The sequence below is a fragment of the Papio anubis genome, chromosome 11, assembly GCF_008728515.1.
Source record: "Papio anubis isolate 15944 chromosome 11, Panubis1.0, whole genome shotgun sequence".
Classification (NCBI taxonomy): domain Eukaryota; kingdom Metazoa; phylum Chordata; class Mammalia; order Primates; family Cercopithecidae; genus Papio; species Papio anubis.
Genome location: NC_044986.1, coordinates 42225003 through 42237288, shown reverse-complemented (window position 1 = coordinate 42237288; position 12286 = coordinate 42225003).

Below are 12286 nucleotides of genomic sequence, written 5' to 3'. Positions count from 1 at the left end.
CCGTACTCTCAAAGTTCTTAGCCTTAAAGCTGTAAGTTTCAGGTTGGCTACTCCAAAAATCTCTTATGGTTTGAGCCACATTACTTTCAAAATTATCGAATATTGTACATATTTATGGAGTACAATGTGATATTTTGATATATGTGTACATTGTGGATATTTGGATATATGTATACTTTGTGGAATGGTCAAATCAAGCTAATTTAACATGCTTATCAACTCACATATTTACCATTTCTTTTTGATGAGAACATTTAAAATATATCTTTTAGCAATTTTGAAATATGCAATACATTGTTATTAACTATAGCCACCATGCTGTGCAATAGATCCCCAGAACTGACTCCTTCTGTCTAAAAATGAAACTCTGTACATCTTGACCAACATTTCCCCATTCCCTATCTGCCCCCACCTATCAGCCTCTTATAACCACCATTCTACTCTCTACTTCTATGATTTTGACATTTTTAGATCCTAGTGAGATCACATAGGATCTGTCTTTCTGTGCCTGGCTTATTTCACTTAGCATGATGTCCTCCAGGTTAATTCATGTTGTCATCACAAATAACAGAATTTTCTTCTATCTTAAGGGTGACTAGTGTTTTGTTGTGTATATATACTATATTTTTTATCCATTCATCTATTGATGGGCACTTAGGTAATTTGCATATCTTGGGTATTGTGAATAATGCTGCAATTCACATGGGAGTGCAGATATCTCTTCAACATATTGATTTCAATTCATTTAGAGGTACACCCAGAAGTGGGATTGCTGGATCATATGGTAGTTCTACTTTCCATTTTTTGAGGAACCGTCATACCGTTTTCCAAAATGGCTGTACTAATTTACATTCTCACCAACAGTGTATAAGGGTTCCCTTTTCTCCAGAGGTCTTTACATGCATAATGTCACTTAAATTCCACAAGAATCCTGAAGGGTGAATATGATCAAGGCATGTCAGAGGAAGAAACTGAAGCTCTAATGTTATGTTATGTGACAGCAGTATAGAGTGTGGGGTGCAGTGTCTTGAACCTAGGTCTGTATAACTATAGTGCACGTGTTCTTCACCCCTGTCCTGAGGTCGTCTTCCTAAAAGTTCTTTATCATCTAAGATTCCAGTGCATCTACCGAGAGGTTTAGTCAGATATCTGGAATGCCAGGATTCATAACCAATTAGGCTTCCCCATGCCTATAGTGGTGTCTTTTACTTTTCACTTCAACATTTATTTTGCCAGACTCTCTACTAAGTAAAGTGAGTAAAGCAGTAAATAAGACACACATGTCCTGCTCTCATAGAACTTAAAGTCTGATTAAAAGAGACAGTGCATAAATGCACACACAATTAAATAAATGGACCAATTTGCCAAGAAACTTCAAATCCACAGATAATAAACACAGTGTAGTTTTCATTTTTTCCACTGTCCTTGACTGTGCTATGTCAAATCATCTCCTCCCATTTCCTCCCCTTTAAAAAATCTCACAGTTTCCATTACTTCCTGTCACTTTCAGCTCTTCAGTTTAGTCCAGACCGGTTTAAACCCCCATCTCAGATATGATCCCAAGCCCTCTGCCCTCCCAGAGTAGCCAAGACTTGCCGCCACTGGGGCTTGGCATACACCCAGGTGGGTCTGCTCTGACTCTGTTCTCACCTCCCTACCCGCCTTGTCAGGATGTGGTTCCCTCCATGGTGGGGGTGGGAAGAGGAAGGGGTGTTTGAGCTCTTCCTCCCCAGGCCCCAGCCCTTGCCACTTGTAGCCCACCTCACAAACCCTTGTTGCTGGAGACCCTCATCCAGAGGGTGGCTTTTTTCAGGCGGCAGAGGGGGGCGCAGCAAGTCAGCCCAGACCCAGTACCTTCCTCAGCATTCTTTTGACCCATGGGAAATTCAACCACCCTACTGTGCCAAGCTTTGGGAAGGAGCCTGCGCCATGGCCACGCTGTATTTCAGCCCTGCCTTCTCTCTCCAATGTTTCTCTTCTCCCGGGACAGGGCTGACAGCAGGACTGCTGCCCAGGCAGATGTCTAGCCAGTAAACATGACACTAGTGATCCCCTTAGCACCCCCAACTCTCCTTTGGCTTGGAGGAGGGAAAACCCCTGTTCCTGGCCCTGCTCCTGGGAATACGCTCACGAAGAACTCTGTACCTCCTCCAGGCTGAGAACTCCAAGCCCCTTATTCCAGCTCAGACTTCTCCTTACAGACCCAGGACAGGGGCAGGGTTGGTGGTATTAGGGCCAGTTCTGCCACTGCATTGTTGAAGGCTGGTTAAGAGCTCTCTTTAGAAAACCAAAGTGCTCAGCACTTTCTGCGTCACCTTTGGGCATTGGCAGCCATTCCAAGACAACAGAAAAAAATCTCACTCACACCCTATTACATACAATTCTAATTGCGAGACGTGTGAGGAAGGAAAAGAACAGGGTGCTATGAGAGGAAATGCCCACGCTCAGGATCACACCTCCGGGTCTCAAATCCCAGCTCTGCCCCTTATTAACTGTGTGACCTTGGGCAGGTTACTTAGCCTCTCTGTGCCTCAACTTCCTTATTTGTAAAATGGTGATGATAATAGTACATACCTCATAGGACGAAATGAGAAAACGTAAATAAAACTCTTAACATAGCGCCTGTCACATGAATAAATGCTCAGTAAACGTAAGTTCCCTGAGGGATCCAGGCACCTCACAGGCACCCAACAACACTTGATGAAATAATGAATGAGGTAGTGAGACCCCATCTCTACAAAAAATTAAAAATTAGCCAGGTATGGTGGCACATGCCTATAGTTCCAGCTACCTGGGAGGCTGAGGCAGGAGGATCACTTGAGCCCAAGAGGTTGAGGCTGCAGTGAGCTGTGATCATGCTACTGTACTCCAGCCTGGGCAACAGAGCAAGACTCTGCCAAAAAAAAAAAAAAAAAAAAAACAGAATTACACATAGATTTTCAATCCATATTAGAAAGGCTGAGGACCATATTATGTGTAGTTTGAGAAAAGAGAGGGCAGAAATATATCTTACTCCTGTAGATTCAGTGCCTACCACATAGTAGAAGCTCAGTCGATTTTTTGTGTGTGTGTGTTGAACTGAAAATAGTTATATTATGCCGAAATCCCTCCCATGGAACCCAGGGGATATTGGTAAAATTAAACCATGTGAAACTTGAGTAGTGTTAATGTTTTGTTCATAACTTTCATGAATTTTGCATATATTTCATGGCACTTATATTAAATTCATAAATAACATTTTAAAAAAGAATAATGAATGAGGGAGAATGGCTGGGAATACCTATTTGAGATGGGGTGGTCGGAGAAGACCACTTGGAGAAGGTGACACTTAAGCTTTGACACAGACGATAAGACAGAAGTCAGCTGAAGAGCAAAGGGATCATATTGCCCTGGAATCAGATTGCAGAATAGACCTAGAAAATTCGCCTTTGACATTTTAATACCATGTATAAATACTGGGTTATGAGATATTAATTCCCTCTGGACCAAAGATTGTCATAACTCCCAGGTGCCAAAGTCCTCCAGATACCTCTGTCTCCATCACAGCAGCTCTAACTGTGCAGTTAGTTGCCACCACGGCAGTTGCTTTGGGGGTTTGTTTCCGTTTTTTAAAGTTGTTAGTCAGGACTTGGGTAGCAATGAGGTCAAGATCCTGGCTAGATGGTAAGTCAGATTTCACATGATCTAAATGGTCAGAGCCAGAGAGTGTCAGCTACCGCAAGGAAGAGAGTATATCATAAATCCAGAGTAGACATATGAACAAGCAATTTATAGACTGGGCTTACCCAAAGATTAATTTTGAAGGTCGTATCATGCAACAGAGTACATAACTGGACACTTGAGTCTGTGCATGTCTCTGGTTACAGCTGGTTTTAATTACTTTGAATCTGGTCAGCATTATAAATGGCTGGGATAAAGTATCTGCCGGAGGAGTTGGTATAAGCATGTGACTCACCAGCCCCCCTGACTCATGGGACCCACAGTTGTCCTGAGCTATTAATCCATTGACAGAGCATCAGTGAGACACAGGGGCTATGAGAAGATGTACTGACAAATAGCCAGGAGAACTCACTGCCCATTGTTATGACTGTATCGTTTTGGGATACGGAGCATCGATATCTTTTGTTGCTGTAATAGCAAGTTTTTGGCACAGGTGTGGCCTGATCATTGTTTTCAAGCACACTAAACCTAGATGGTGATATAATGGAACTGTTGACATTGTTCCCAAGACAGCAGGATGTCTCCACCCTGGTTTGATGGTGTTCATGTAGATAAATAAGGGCCGGGATACTATGCTAGGAGTCAGAAAGGCAGTGTGGTGTAGGTGCCTATTGTTGTAGGTGGTGGTATCAGCAAGGGGCTTTCATTACATGGTGCCAATTAGAATGTCAAAGAAGATTGGTTTCCATGTTAAATAGGATTGACCTTTCTGTCACTCAGAACCCCAAGTGTAAGCACTAAGAATCTAGAGAATAGCTGATCCTTCACAGAAACACCTAAGGATTTAGCTTTTATTTTCATGTCTGCAGCAGCAGTGAGAGCCAAGTGGAATATTAGACTCAACTTGATGCAATCTGGCATCTCAAAATCGTAAAGAAGGTTGGAAACAACACATAAAAATGATCTATTGTCATGAATTCAAACCACATCCTAAAGGCTGCCAGAACAATGCTTTTAAATCCCAGATGTTCCAAAACAATTTATTATTCTTAAAGGTTATACAGGGAAGCAATCACCCTCACCCCACTCCCAAAAAAATAGGGAAAGAAAATAAAAGTCCCGTATAGGATGCAAATGAAAACATTTCTACTGTGCTTGCAGGTACTAATAAAACCTGTTTATAATTTTTTATTGTAAAATATTATTTACGGCCGAGCATGGTGGGTCTTGCCTGTAATTCCAGCATTTTGGGAGGCCAAGGAGGGCAGATCACAAGGTCAGGAGATGGAGACCATCCTGGCCAACATGGTGAAACCCCATCTCTACTAAAAATACAAAAATTAGCTGGGCATGGTGGTGTGCGCCTGTAGTCCCAGCTACTCAGGAGAGTGAGGCAGGAGAATCCCTTGAACCCAGGAGGCGGAGGTTGAAGTGAGATGAGATCGTGCCACTGCACTCCAGCCTGGGTGACAGAGCCAGACTCCATCTCAAAAAAAATATATATATATATATATATAATTTACATATAAAATCATATATAATGTATATAAAAGAAATGTTTGCTTAAGAAGGAAATTATTAGCAATAATTTGGATCCTCCTTTGTAGCCCTCCCCAATTTCCTCCATCCCCCTACCCAGAAGTAATCACTAGGCCAAGTTTCACCTTTTATTTCTTTGCTTTACTTTATTATTTTCATATATATGAAATATATATTCATTAAATATATATGTATATTCAGTTTTGTGTGGGTTTGAACTCTATGTAAATGAATCATACTGTATGTATTTTCTGCAATCTGCCTTTTTTGCTCAATTTTATGTTTGTGAGATTCATTCACGTTGGTAGGAGTAGCTGCCATTCATCTTCACTTATGTTTTGTATTCCATTGAAATGATAGAATAGAATTTATTTATCCAATCTACTCAGTGGATATTTGTCTTGATTTCCATTTTTGCTTTTACAGATAACACTGTTATAAACATACTTATGCATCTCTTGATATAGATGTGCAAGAGTTTCTTGTAGGATATATAAATAGAAGTAGAATCGCTCTGCATCTTCAACTTCACAGCATCAGAGTGTTTCCCAAACGGTGGTGGTGGCACCAGTTTATACTCTCACCAGCAGAGTATGAGACCCATTGTTCACAAACTCACCAACACTTGCTTTTCACAGATGTTTAAATTTTTGCCAGTCAGGTAGATGTGAAATAGTATCTCATTGTAGTTTTAATTAGCATTTCCCTGGTTATAAATGAGGTTGAGTATCTTTTCATATGTTTATCAGTCATTCACGTTTTCTCTTCTGTGAAATGCGTATTCAAGTCTTTTTGCTTGTTTTTCTATAGGTTTTTTTTTCCTTATTAAGTATTGGACTTCTTTATATATTCTGGATACTACTCCTTTGTCAAGTAGAGCTGCTCCCAGTTTGTAGCTAATCTTTTCACTTTCTTTATGTTGTCTTTTGATTTTTTTAAAAAAAAAATTTTTAAATTTTAATGTGGTTAAATTAATCAGTTTTTTCCCTTCAGTTTATGTTTTTTCTCTTATTTTAGAAAGCCTTTCCAACTCCAAGGTCCTAAAAGACTCCTCTTCTCCAAACGGTTTTTAATAGCTTTCCCTTTCATCTTTAATTATTTAATTCCTTGGAACTGATTCTCACGCAAGACATGTGGTGGGAGCCTGGTTTCATGTTTTTCCATGTGGATAACCATTTGCTCCAGAGCCAAGTACTCTGAAGTGGATTGTCTTTCCACTCAGCATCATCTCCAGCTCTGTCATAAGCCAGGTCTTCAGATATGGATAGGCTTCTTTCTAGGCTCTATATTTTATTTCACTGGAAATTTGTCCATCCCTGAGCTAACTGATACACCCCACTGGATTAGTTACATAATTTCATAAGAAATCTTGGTATTTGTTACACTAAGTCCCCCATTATGTTCTTTTCCTTTAGAAGGCTTTTGCCTCTTCTTGACTCTTTCTGCTTCTACATGAATTTTAGAAGCAATTTGTGAAGTTCTTAAAAACACACACACAACCAAAAAAACACAAGATACCAACCCATTGGTATCTTGGTTTTAATTGGCATTGCATAAAGTAGTAGATAAATATCTTCATAACATTACCTTCCTAACCATAAATATGGAATAGTTTTTCATTTGCAGAGTTCTTTTAAAACCTTCCAATACATTTTTATGACTTTTTCCATAATGATCTTATGAAACTTTCATTACATTTATTCTAAAGAAATTATATTATTATAATTATTGCTGCTATTGTAAAATAGCCTATATACAATATATATATAAAAGGCCTATTTTATAATACCAGCAATAATATAAATATATATAAACAGAATATATAATATATGTAATATAGAATGTATATATACACAGAAATATAATATATATATTCTGTTTATTGCCTATATAGAGATATTCAGTTCACTTCTGGGTGTTGATCTTTGTATTAGTCATCTATTGCTAAGCCATAAATCATCCCAAACTTCATAGCTGAAAACCACAAATATTTATCATTTCATAGTTTGTTTAAGTCTCAGAAATTCAAGAGCAGCTTAGCTGGGAGTTTTTGGCTCAGAGTCTCATATAAAGTTGTAATCAAGATGTCAGGCAGGGCGCAGTCATCTGAAAGCTTGACTTGGGCTGGAGGACCCATTGCCCAGCTCACTCACACAGTGGTTGTCAAGAGGCCTGAGTTCCTCATTATGCGGGGCTCCCTGATAGAGCTGCTCATTACAATGCAGCTGCTTCCTTCTCCCAGCACAAGTGAATCTAAGTGAGAGACAGAGAGACGGGACAGCTAAGATGAAACACATAGTGTCTTTCATAACCTGACGTGGAAGTGATATACCAACCATTTCTGATGTGTTCTATCGATCACACAGAACAACGCTGGTGCGATATGGGAGAAGACCACACAAGGAAGATGTGAATTTCAGAAGGTGGGGAGCACTGAGGGCCGTATTGTGGCTAAAACTACCGTAATCTTATATCCAACCACCTTGCTAAATTCTCAGATTTATTCTAATAATTTAGTAATAGATTATTTTGGGTTTTCTACAATGGCAAACATATTATCTGTAAATAATGCCAATATTATTACTCTCCTTCCAATCTCACTTTTATTTCTTTCTTGCTTTACTTCACAGGCTCAGATTTTTTGACATAATATTTTAAAGAGGTAGTAATAGATGACCTTATCTTAAAGAGTTTCAACATTTACCATAGTGTGATGTTTGTAGCAGGTTTTAATTGTTTTTCCTTTTGGTAGATATTCTTTTTTCAAACTAAGAAAATTTCCCCTTATTTGCTGCTTGAATTTTTTTCATTAATAGTGGGAAATTTTATAAACATTTCTGGTATTCATTGAGTTGACTGTATATTTTTATTCCTTTAATCTATTTATGTGGCAAATCAACATAATGGAAGTTCTAATGTTGAACCAATCTTACATTCTTGGAGTAAGCCCAACTTGATCATAATACATTTTAAAATACATTATTGGATTTATTTTAATAATTTAATCGGGTAAAAATTTTTTGCATCTACCTATTTGCAAGATTGGCTTAATTTTCCTTTCCTTTACTGTTCTTGTAAGATTTCAGTATCAAGGTTATGCTAACTCATAAATAAGTTGGGCAGTGTTTCCCCCTTTTTTATATACTCTGAAATATTTTGTGTAAGATCAAAGATATTTGGCCTTTGAATGTTTGATACAAAACATCTATAAAAACATCTGGGCCAGGTATTTTATTTGTGGGTAGATTTTAAACTACAAGTCTTAAACACTAATCTTATATGTTTATAGAACTAGTCAAGTTTTCTATTTCTTACTGAGATCATTTTGATACAATATACTTTTTAAGGAATGTTTCCATTTTATCTAAGTTTTCAGGTATATTAAAGTTATTCACAATACCTTATTATTATTTTTTTCATTTCTGCATTACCTACAGTTATGATATTTAAAAAAATTCCCGGCTGGGCGCGGTGGCTCACGCCTGTAATCCCAGCACTTTGGGAAGCTGAGGCGGGCGGATCACAAGGTCAGGAGATCAAGACCATCTGGCTAACACAGTGAAACCCCGTCTTTACTAAAAATACAAAATATTAGCCAGGCGTGGCGGCGGGCTCCTGTAGTCCCAGCTACTCGGGAGGCTGAGGCAGGAGAATGGCGAGAACCTGGGAGGCGGAGCTTGTAGAGAGCCAAGATCGCCTCCAGCCTGGGCGACAGAGCGAGACTCTGTCTCAAAAAAAAAAAAAAAAATCCCATTCTAGTGTTCTCACTTTTATCTTCATTCATTTTCTCAAAGAGTTGTCTTTTTATTGCTTTGTGTGTGAACTTATATTTCATGAAAATTCCTTGAGGTTTAGGCTGAAGGCACTCTTACAGAGAGCATGTGTGCTTGCTTTTACTGAGCACCTGGGTACTGCAACCAAGGACCTTATTTATTTATTTATTCATTTATTTATTGAGACAGAGTCTCACTCTGTGTCCCAGACTGGAGTGCAATGGCGCAATCTCACCTCACGCCAATCTCCGCCTCCCAGGTTCAAGCTATTCTCCTGCCTCCCGAGTAGCTGGGATTACAGACGTGCACCACCACGTCCGGCTAATTTTTGTATTTTTTAGTAGAGATGGGGTTTCACCATATTGATCAAGTAATCAACACGCCTCAGCCTCCCAACGTGCTGGGATTACAGACATAAGCCAGGGCGCCCAGCCACCAAGAACCATTTTTTAATAAATTCTGGGCGTGAGGTTTTTCAGAGCACAAAGAATATGAAGTCAGGTTGTAAATCCATGAGAGGGCCAGATTGTGGTTATGAATTTTAGGAAGAGTTGATTGGGGCTTTTTTCCATCTATTAGGTTGGTGCAAAAGTAATTGCAGTTCAAATCATTACAACTAGGTTCAAACATATCTTCATTAATCAAAATAGGACCCATTACAATCAACCTATTTTTGCCAATGAGAAATAAGTTTGTTTATTCCTGTAGCATAAAAATCCATACTTTGGGATTCAACAAACTCTTGGAAAGCATTTTCTGTATCCTGCTGGTTGTGGAAGCGTTTTCCCTGCAAAAAGTTGTCTAGATGCATAAAGAAGTGAAAATAGTCAGTTGGTGAAAGGTCAGGTGAATATGGCCAATGAGGCAAAACATCGTAGCCCAATTCATTTAACTTTTGAAGCGTTGGTGTGTGATGTGTGGTAGAGCATTGTCGTGAAGAAGAATTGGGCCCTTTCTGTTGACCAGTGCTGGCTGCAGTCATTGTGATGTTCAATGCATCTCATTGATTTGCTGGAGCATACTTTTCAGATGTAATGGTTTTGCCAGGATTCAGAAAGCTGTAGTGTATCAGACTGGCAGCAGACCACCATACAGTGACCATGACCTTTTTCTGGTGCAAGTTTGGCTTTGGGAAGTGCTTTGGAGCTTCTTGGTCCAACCACTGAGCTGGCCATCACCAGTTGTTGTATAAAATCCACTTTTTGAGATACGCCATAACCCAATCAAGAAATGGTTCATTGTCGCTGCATACAGAAGAGAAAACAACATTGCAAAATGACTATTTTTTAAATTTTCACTCAGCTCATGAGGCACCCACTTTTCAAACTTTTTCACTTTTCCAATTTGCTTCAAATGCCAAATGACTATAGAATGGTCGACGGTGAGTTCTTAGATAACTTCTTATGCAGTTGTAAGAGGATCAGCCTCAATGACTGCTCTCAATCTGTCATTGTCAACTTGCGATGGCCAGCCACTATGCTCCTCATCGTTAAGGCTCTTATCTCCTCTGCAAAAGTTATTGAACCACCACTACCCTGTACATTCGTTTGCAGTTCCTGGGCCAAATGTGTTGCTGAAGTCGCAAGTTGTCTCCGCTGCTTTACAACCCCTTTCGAACTCGAATAAGAAAATCACTCAAATTTGTTTTTTGTCTAATATCATTTCCATAGTCTAAAATAAACATAAAGTAAACAGCAAGTAACAAGTCATTAGCAAAAAAAAATTGTAAAGCAAGAAATGCCCATTAAAATGATGTGTAACATAACCACATTTATTTAAGCATGTATTCCAATATCAAACGGTAAATCCCAACAATGCGAAAACCACAATTACTTTTGCACTCACCTAACATCTAAAGCTAATGTTGAGACAGGCATCTTTCCTAGCTGAATTTCTCTGTAAAAGTTATTTTCTTACTGAGAGTGTATCCTTTCTAGGTCTTAGCTATACTAGATATTAACTGTGACACTCTCAATCCACCCACACACTTTAATGGGCCCTAATCCTTTGTCTTCTGTCCCCTTAGCAGTCATAGCTGTTAAAAACAAATCTTGGTATCCTGGGGATTAGCAAATAACTTCAGGACAGGTGCTAGCTTCAATACACATTTACCTCTCTAAAGACCTGCTTTTGCTTTTCATTTAGGAGGGCAGAGAAGGCCTTTAAGGCCGTCCTTACTCTTCCCAGCTCAGCCAATAATTCTAAAGATATAATTAGAAAGCATTTTATCTAGCATTTTTAGATATTTTGTACTGGGAGGATTTGGGAGAAGGCAATCTAGACTTTAATTTTAAATTTTAAAGGCCAAAGTCATCTTGGTCATGTTTTACAAGGTGTAACTTTGAGGATGCTATCAAACACTTCTTTAGGTACTAGAATAATCCCTAGAATACTCTCAGAGAGCAGAGGTGAAATAATTTTCCTGCCAGGCTACCAGCCTAGTTATACTCTTCAATTTTTATGATAGTAAAGTATACTTATTCCCTTCTTCTTAGAATAGGATGAGACACTGGACTAAATGCTTTATGCAAGTTATTTCATTTCAGATACATGTAAGGTTATGACAAAGTAACTTGCCATAAACTAATGTTCCTGATGAGAATAATTAGAAACCATCAAAAAAATACCCCCAAACTTTTTTGAAGACATTAGAGAGTTTCTGAGACAACCAGGGCTTGAAATAAGCAGAAACTATACAGAGAGAATCAAAGATCTGATGGACTTCCACTTCTGAATGTGAGAGGAGCTTTGAGGCAGATCAATAATAACACACAGGCCAACTAAAAATGCGGGGAAAAAAATCCAAAAAAAGTCATTTAAAGGCATTAAAGAGCTACTTAAACAAGTAGGACTTTATAGTCAGGTTGAGCTGACATACTGCAGCTATTTTTTTTTTTTTTTTTTTTCTCTTACCTGAATGTGTTTGCTGATTCTGGGAAAGCAAAAAGCAGAGAAGCTGAGTGTTGCCTGGGAAGAAGGCCAATAGCACTGATAGAGCTATCGATGGCCTCATAGAGCTGAGAAGAAGAAAACTTAAGAATTGAGAAGTCAATATCCTGGTGAGGAGGGTGTATGTGGAAAACTGAATCTAACGCTCAGCTCATTTTCCACTCAAGATATTTGCCAAACTCTGAAGGGAAGGAGAAAGAGGGAAGGAGGCTAAGAGGCTCACCAGAAAGCCTGAAAAGCAGAGTGGACTTCTGACAGACTCAGTGTGCTGAGGAAACAAAGATTGGAGTTCAAAACCTTCCAGGAAGAGGAACCCTGGCGCAAACATCAAACTCTCAGCTTTAGAAGGTCGTAGATTAGAAGCA